The 9,077-nt window shown below is 36.4% G+C and overlaps 1 long non-coding RNA gene across 1 annotated transcript; it reads left to right on the forward strand.

The window, feature by feature from the left end:
* The first annotated feature begins 5,657 nt into the window (after nt 1-5,657).
* Nucleotides 5,658-6,694, forward strand: LOC136812223 (uncharacterized). The gene is made up of 2 exons (XR_010847331.1): nt 5,658-5,861; nt 6,361-6,694. It is a non-coding gene; the product is annotated as an uncharacterized lncRNA (long non-coding RNA).
* Nucleotides 6,695-9,077: the final 2,383 nt, after the last annotated feature.

A 9,077-nucleotide genomic window follows, 5' to 3' on the forward strand; every position in this document is an offset into this window, starting at 1 on the left:
TGACATGACAAAAAAATCAACTTGTGTGTAAATATCATCAAGGTCAAAATAAAGAGGAAAGAGGGGAAAGGAGTAAGAGAGATGAAATCCGAAACTGAAATTGAATTTATTCATAAATTCCTTCCTTATAAGAACAATTTTCTTCCCCACTATCAGTTTCGTGTTGATGTCGTACTTGCTTCGACCTTCAACATCAATACATGGTTACTTTTTACCATCCTTCAAGATCATTACCCCCTGATTAACCTTACTACATAAGTCTCCTAGATGTAGTAAGCTTACAAACTCCTGCATCAGTAGTACTGAAGGTCAGCTTAATTACAGATAGATATCCATGCAATCAAAAAGTGGGTTTTCATGCATGATTTCTATTCACATTTTCACGCAACTAAAAATACCCATTCATGCATTAAAGCAGACCATTGAGAGCCATTACGTCAAATTAGCATAACATATTAAAACAAACTAGCGTTCATAATATCAAATAGCGTTACACATATCTCATAGGATGAAGCTAGCACAGATACAGAAATTTAGGAGCTAACACAAGGATGGTTTGCTATCCTCACCGAAAAATCTTTCCTTTGAAAAATAACATGACCACTGACAGGGAATGGAAATTTGTTCGATTTATGACAAACAGAACTTAGTAGTAGCATTTATATTTTGTAAATGGTACCCAGTTTGCAAAAAGAGTGTTATGAGTGGGCTTGGAATGAGCATGGATTTATGCCCATGTTGCCTATTTGGTAGAATTTAGAGGATCAAGTTAGGGTGAGAGCTAAAAGCATTTATTGGTCCATAATTGTTCGTTTTCTTATATAGAAAGATAAAAATGGAAATTGGATCCCATGCGAGAGTAAATCAAAAAGACAAATAGGATTTTGGATGGACAGACTATTTATGACCAACAGTCAATTATCAAAATATTATAAAAATAGTTAAAATAGTTTCTAATCGGATCAAACGTTCTTGCATAACTTTTACTCAATACTAGCGTTCCCAAACGTCGTCACAGACGACTTTTCTCACAATCCAAAATATGCGTAATGAGTGCTAAAGGAAAGCTTTGAAGTTTCAATTTTCAAAAAAGTTCTAGATAAAATGAATGTGTCACCATAAAACTGTGAGGCCTCTCCGAAGGCGCCACTAATCGATTGCAGTGTTTCCGTGTCGCAAGGGAAGATACCCCGGGGCCCGGGGGGGGAGGGGGTACTAGGGTTGCAACCTGACGGGGGGTACTGCCCGACTTTCCAACTTTGGACTCTTACCAGGACTAAAAAGGAGAAAACAAAGAAAAATTTTGGGAATTTTACGACCCTTAGCGGGACAAATTTGACCAATTTTGACCAAATTTCGATCTTTCAGAGGGTAAAAATTTGAATTTGTCCTATTTTTCCGACCCTTAGTGGGACTGACATTTGATTTTCTGATTTTTCCGACCCTTAGCGGGACTTTGGAAGTTCTCAAAAAGGTACCCTTAAGGGCGGCACATACCGTACCCTCCATTTGCCTAAGTATCCCCCCCGGGAAGATAGTGGACGGTGTACACGAAATTGACCTCACTACTTGCATGACCCGATAAAATATTAAATTAATTGATTCCCCGAAGTACAATCTTGGTCAGAATATATTGAGAATTTTAGCAATTTAAAGTTTGGGCGAGAAAGTCACTTATGGGCTAACTGATAAATTTATTCGAATACAGTTGAACTCGTGTAATTCGAATTCTCAAGGTACCGAGAATTTTGTTCGAATTACATGAGTTTCGAACTCAGTGAGTTTTCATATTTTTGACCTGATTTGATGAAAAATGACTTTCCCAGGTTTATTTTGGAACAATTTCTGTATTTTCGAGCTAGAACAATGAACAGACATGTTTTGAAATTTAAAAGTCAATCAATAATTTTTCAAAAAAGTCTTTGATATTATCGATTGTTTCATTTTCTGCTCTCGTTTCTTGGAAATCTCCCCGGAGATCTTCTGAATCAGTGGGATGAATCGAAAAAGGTTATATTTCTTAGAGCGTTGATAGTCTTGTCAATCAATGATTAAAATTTCTTGATGAGATTTAATTGATTTTTCTAATTACATGGGTTCGAATTAAAAGAGTTTTCTTGTAAGGTTTTCAAGGTAAATTCTGAGGGGACCACAGAATCTGTTCGAATCAGTGGCGACCTGGCAGGGTGTGCAGTGCATTACATGGGTTTTTCTTGAATTTTTCAGACATAAAACTACCCAGAAAGATCTAAGAGGGGCGCCAAAAGAGCTTTCCAAGTGGGCGCCAAAATTTTGTTGATGTTTATGACTGAGCGATTTGGCGCCCTTCGACACGTCACGCGCCTTCTAATAAATGTAATGTTAATTTTTTTTTTTTTGAGGCGCTTCCTTTTATTTTACGCTGTCGCATCCTTTCTCTTGAATTTTTTCATAAAACTACTATCAACATTGAATCGCGAACAAATTTGAAAGAAACAACATTGAAAGCCAAAGCAAGAGAAGTGTTGTGTATCCACCAGGGGTTAGAGAGGATGCTCACCCCCAAAATGAGAGATGGTCAAAAAGATCGAAACTTGATGATGCTCGCTGTTGTTTTTGTGGTCTTATGATGAATAACTTTCTCCTTTTTAGAAGATCTTTTAAGCTGCTTGACCTTTCTTACACCGAAATTTTTTGCCTGCGGCCCCGGAGGGAGGGGTCAGCTGGGCAAAAGGACCGACGGGTATGTGTGGTTTCTAAGGGTACCTATTCCAATATGTTTAAAATGCACTGTAAGGGTCGGAAAAACTAGAGATGCACTGTAAGGGTAGAAATTTCAGAAAATTCTTGAAAAATCTAGATATTTTGACCAAAAATGCTAGAATTTTGATCATTTTTAGCACAAAAGCAGTGGCGTGGTGGCAGGGGGGCCAGGGGGGCCAGGCCCCCCAGCGGAGCCCTTTTGAGAAGGGGCGCCCAAAAATGAGGGACGCCAAGAAGGATTTTTCAGGCGCCCATATCGAAAGATTGACAAATGAAAAAACAAAAATGGCGCCCCTCATCACCTCAAAAACTCAAAATTTTCTGGCTCGCTTCGCTCGCACAATCTCTTTTTTGTGTTCATAATGAGCGTATAGAGAGGGGCGCCAAAAACAAAAAATCTTTAAAAAAGGCGCCATATTTGCCTTGGCCACCCCAGAGAAATTTTCCCACCACGCCACTGACGAAAGGGATCGAAAATTTGGGAGAAAATGCACTCTAAGGGTGTGATTTACACTGATTTTTGCTGCACTGTAAGGGTGCAATTTTAAAAGCCAATTTTTGGCCCGCACATACCGTCAGTCCGCAAACCCAGTGCCCCCCGGGCCTGTGGCGCCAAAATTACAAAGAACCCTTATTCCTGACAATTTTGGGGCCTCTTCCAGCCATTGATCTTTCAAGGAGCGTAAAGTAAGACCAACGGTGTAATCCGCTAATATTTATAATAAAGTTTTAGAAAACAAAAGTATAGACCAAATTGACTTTCTAGGTATAAAATTTCCATTTCAAGTATCAACAGCTCATGTTTTTTATTTGAGGAGCTTTATTTTTGGTGCTGAATCGGTTTAAATTGGGGCATATCTAGACATTTTAAAAGTTGAGAAATGAAAGATTTTTCTTGTTCAGAAAACTATGACATTTCAAATTATAGCAAAGAAATAGATAATAAGTTATCATTACTACTACCTTTGTATAAATAAAAGTTTTTTAACTTAAAGATTTCGGGCGTTACTTTCAACCGCAGTCACTGCTCTTACAGTTAATATTTTCACTTAATGATGGAGGGTGTAAATAAGGACAAAAATACCATGGGCGCCAATTTCATAGTTCGCACCACCAAGAAAATTAAGCCAGGTCGCTACTGGTTCGAATTAGGTGATAATTCTAATTATAGGAGTTCGAATTACACGAGTTCAACTGTATTTCGATTCTGGAGGGGTTTATAGACTTCCAGGCTATATTTTGAGCCTTATCGGACCATTCTTGGACTTTTGGATGGACAGATCTTAAAGTCCTTCTTAAGTCTAGCGTTAAAACTCAGAGTTAACCCTTACTATTATCAGGCTTTTTGGAGCTTCCTGTTCTCAAGGGGAGGGGGTGTGTTTTCCACCAGCCTTGCATAACTCTTGATCTAGAAAAGCTATGGACTTGAAACTTTATGTTATTTACCATATAAGGAATCCATAGAAAAAAATTTGGGTTCATCACAAAGTTTTACAATTATCGCTGACCAGTGAAAAAGTACTTTTCAATAAAATACAATCAAAGTTGAACAAATGGAGATTTTTCAATTTTGTTTTGAATTTCTAAAAGCAAAAAAGAATCCCGCTTCCAAATCGTTTGTGGTTGTAAGATTTCGTGGGAATTTCCCTTTTTTCTCAAAAATTATGGAAGAAAAATTGGAAAGAAAGCTAATTTGACATTTGAGACCATCATTGAAAAAGGTAGAAGCCACTTTTTGATTGACGGATACTTTCAGAAACTTTAAATGAAAATTAAAAAAGGTCATTTTTGTTCGGTCAAATATTTTAAATGTTGCAAAGATTAGTTTTTTACTTTTACTTTAGAGGCCACTTTGGAAAAATAAATTCAAGCCCTCGATCAATGAACAGTTTGAGGAAGTACTTTGGCTTTTCAATCGGAAGACAACTTTTGATTTGGAGGAGGCATTGGTTTCGTAAGTGCTCAATGGGACCTTGTGTGTTGGAACTCTTTACCTAGCCTTGTTCCAAAACCTGCGTGCTAATTTGCGGATTCTAAAACACTCCATCTTTTAGGAAATTGCATAAAGATATTCAGAAAATGGTGGGAATAAGAATATTTTGAGAACATTATCTGGCTTTAGGCTACAATGTTCTGTTAAAGAGGCTCCCAGCGGTCTGATCACGGTATCACGCTTTTTTTGTCTTCAATAACGATCACGTAAAATTGCAAAAAACTTGGATAATCATGCATCCCTGTGAGAAAGTCCAAATCACGCATCACGGTTCAAAAAAATTTCAAATCAAGATCACGTTTTGACCTTTAGGCTTCTGCTCATCCTCTAGCGAAAAAAAAGTTTCTTATGTAAGAAGTATAGCTATAGAGGTCTGCGATTCAGACTATTTGACCTCTGATCACGCAATCACAAAGAAAAAAATTTCGAATCACGTAATAGAAAGACGCTAGAAAAAAGTTGGGGGGGGGTGCTCATTAGAAAGCGTAAAGTTAGGGCTTCAAGGTTGGTTCCATTCATTAGACTTTGACTTGACTGTATATCTTATTGGAAAATAAGGAACCTCTTGCTAATGATATTCTAACATTCAGTACCAAAAAAGCCAACTGATGACGTCAAAATAAAGGAAGCAATATTTAATTTCTCATATCTATTTTCTGCGAAGGTTCATATTGATCGTTCCCCGCTTTTTGAAACATTTTTCTGTTTAAACGATGTACGAGCAGAAAAAACAATTAAATTTTAATTCTCAATTTTCGTATTTTACATTAATCATGAAACTCTTTTGCAATAAAAAAAGATATATTGGCAATATCTTTCACCAAAAACATCGAATTTATATTACTGAGAAGAAAAGCCGCCGATGAAGCTTCAAAAGATATATCCGAAGAGCAGGTTTGATATAAAAAGTGTTATCGTTTGATAAAAATCTTCATTTGGCAAATCACTTTGTTGTTTAAGTGTTATTTTTTACTCTAACAGTATAATTATCCAATCTTCAGATCGGCATATCTCTGACCATTGAGTTATGGACAATATCACTACTTTCATTCTTATTGGTTGTCTCATTTGTTTATCTTATTCGCATGACACAGAAAATTATGAAGAAGAGAAGCCACTGACAACTGTAAGTACTAAACTGAGGCGCTGGATAATGCACGTTTTCTTTATATAAGAACAATTCATGAACATCCTGTGCCCAAGTTCAGGAGTTGCCATAAAGCCATTATGGTAATAACCGGGAGGGCACATTACTATAGATTATACATTGTATATGAACAATTTATGAACATAATGCTTCGATGATCAAAATATTAAGATAAAGTTAAGAGCATTTGAAAGCTTTATTGACCCTGAAACACCTAATTCCATAGGAAATTGCATAAAAATTGTGAAATAAAAAACATTAAGAACATTGATTGATAAGACTAGTTTTTTTTACCAGTGGAATTCGCCATTGAAACAGGGGTGTGTTTTCACATCGGATCCTAAGTTCTTTTGATACAAGCGCACTAATGTTCGAAACTTGGGTGTTTTAACAAAGTTTCAACTTAAGTTGTCCGTTTTCTGACCGAAAAAAATCTACTTTTGTAAAAACATGTCACTTAAATTCTTTTCATTGATAGGATGATTTATTTCGAATGATGCATCAATGTAAGAGCAGCAGACGAAAGGGTATGTGTCAACTACAAGTTCTATGGGCAGCTCTCAAGAATTTCCAACCCAAAGAAGATAGAAAAGTAAAGGACGAGAGAATATCTGGAACAGATTTTGTGGATGTTTCCGATATGCCGTTTCATTATAGCGCCATGTTGCATGCAAAGCGAAACCTTGACAAGCGTGTTTCTTCAAGATGTGAATATTGTTTAAAAACAACAAGTTATTTATATTGGGGTAAATGTGTAAATGAGTGTGAGGGAACATTGTAACCAAAGAATATATCTAAAACAAGTCTCAAAATTATAATCAATATTTTCTTAGCCATCCTTCCATTTTATAATTGAAAGTTCCCAAAAGGCTTACGCCAAAGTACATAAACAATATAAGCTTCTCAGGATTCATACGATTTTGAGAAATGAAGCTCAAAGTAAAACGACCTACTTTAAGGGGCTATGGAGCGGTATCCGTGTCAAAAATATCCAGTTTAGATAATAGTCGGAGATTTACAACTGATTGGGTTGGTTTAAAAGGTGATCGGGTCGGTTTGAAAGGCGATTGGATCGGTTTGAAAGGCGATTGGGTCACTTTAAAACGTGATTGGGTCGGTTTAAAAGATGATCAGGTCACTTTAAAAGATGATCAGTTTTAAAATCGATCGAGTCAGTTTCAAACGCGATTGGGTCAGTTTAAAACGCGATTGGGTCAGTTTGAAACGCGATTAGGTCAGTTTTAAAAAGTTGGCAAACTTAAAAGTCGATTAGCTTAGTTTGAAACAATCTGGGTCAGTTTAAAAGTCGATTGGTCAGTTTAAAAAATGGTTGGGTCGGTTCAGAACTCGATTGTTACTCACAAACCAATCGAAAAAGTTGCCAGTTTACAGTGCCGGATTTTTCGGGTAATCGGATTACGATTTTGTGAATCTGGTCTGTAGATTTGACGTACAGCCTGGAAAATTGTAAAATAAATATAAAGCTGGGGATGTAAACAACAAAAATGGCGCGTTGAAAGCCTTGATTTGTTGATGTTGGTGTTGATGTGTGGTGTTGATGTGTTGGGAAAAAAATTGTCACGTGGTTTTATCATAATCATATCCAGTGAAATGTGAGATTTTCCAGACCAGACTAGACTTAGAGAACTAAGTATTCTGATTCCCCGGGCAATCCGAAACAACTTAAACCGGTACTCATTCCGATTGATCTTTAAACTGAGTAGAAGTATAAACTCATCCGATCGCCTTTTAAACCGACCCAATCACCTTCTAAACCAACCCGATCGCCTTTTAAACCGAACCAATCACCTTCTAAACCAACCCGATCGCCTTTTAAACCGACCCAGTCACCTTCTAAACCAACCCGATCGCCTTCTAAACCGACCCAATCACCTTCTAAACCAACCCGATCGCCTTCTAAACCGACCCCCAATCACCTTCTAAACCGACCAAATCAGTTTTAAAGTCTATTCACGATAAGTGTGCACTCTTTTTTCTTTTACCTATAACTTGTGAAGGAATTCTTCAATCTTTATAAATTTGGTATCGTTGGAGAGATATTTGTGAGTGGAACAATTTGAAATAAAAAAATCTTCAAAAGAATTCTAAAAATGAAGATGAAAATGAAGAAGAAAAAAATGAAGATCTTGTAGAAAAGTGCTATAACTATCATTTTCACTGAAGTGGAACCTTGATTATCGAACGTTATCACTGTGAAAAAATTTCTCAAAAATAATCATTCAGTCAAAAGATATCAAACAAAGTTACAAGCTAATTGACGTCTAAAAACGCTGTTTTCTGCTGTTTTCTGCTGTTTTTTGGGGTCAATCACTTATCAACTTTGTATCATAACTTTGTATTGAATAAATATTTTAGTGAAATTTCTTCACAGTGATGACCTCCAAAGATCAAAGAATCTCTCCAGTGAAAATGAAAGTTATAGCACTTTTCTACAAGATCTTCATTTTTTTCTTCTTCATTTTCATCTTCATTTTTAGAATTATTTTAAAGATTTTTTTATTTCAAATTGTTCCACTCGCTAATATCTTTCCAGCGATACCAAATTTATAAAGATTGAAGAATTCCTTCAAAAGTTATAGGTAAATGAAAAAAGAGTGCACACTTATCGTGAATAGACTTTAAATCTCCAACTATTATCTAAACTGGATATTTTTGACATCGATACCACTCCATAGGGGCAGTTTTCCAAGCTTCCCAGAGTAATAGGGTCGAAATGAGCACAAATTTAGGTGAAAAAGGAAAAGGTGAAAAAAAAGGTCAGTGCCGCTTTCTCTCCCTAAAAGGCTTGTCTGGCACACACAACGAGTTGGCCACACAACACCACCTTTGCTACCCTCTTTGTTTACATTTTTTGCTGATGAAGCATTTTTAAAAGCGCGGGATATTTCGGACCATTAAATTTTCAAATTTTTAGAGCTTTGGATATTTCCGACCATCAAATGATATTTCCGATCATCAAATGATATTTCCGACCATCAAATGATATTTTCGACCATTAAATTTTCAAATTTTCAGAGTTTTGGATATTTCCGACCATTACGCTATGATATTTCCGACCATTAAAGATATTTCCGCCCGTCTACGGGAAAAAAAATTTGCAATGAAGACATCGCTTTTTGAATGACGTCATCAGATTTTTTTTTCTTCCTGGAAATTTGTGTCACGATGGTGAGC

The sequence above is a fragment of the Clytia hemisphaerica genome, unplaced genomic scaffold (assembly GCF_902728285.1).
Source record: "Clytia hemisphaerica strain Z4C2 unplaced genomic scaffold, Clytia hemisphaerica genome assembly, whole genome shotgun sequence".
NCBI classification, from domain to species: Eukaryota; Metazoa; Cnidaria; class Hydrozoa; order Leptothecata; family Clytiidae; genus Clytia; species Clytia hemisphaerica.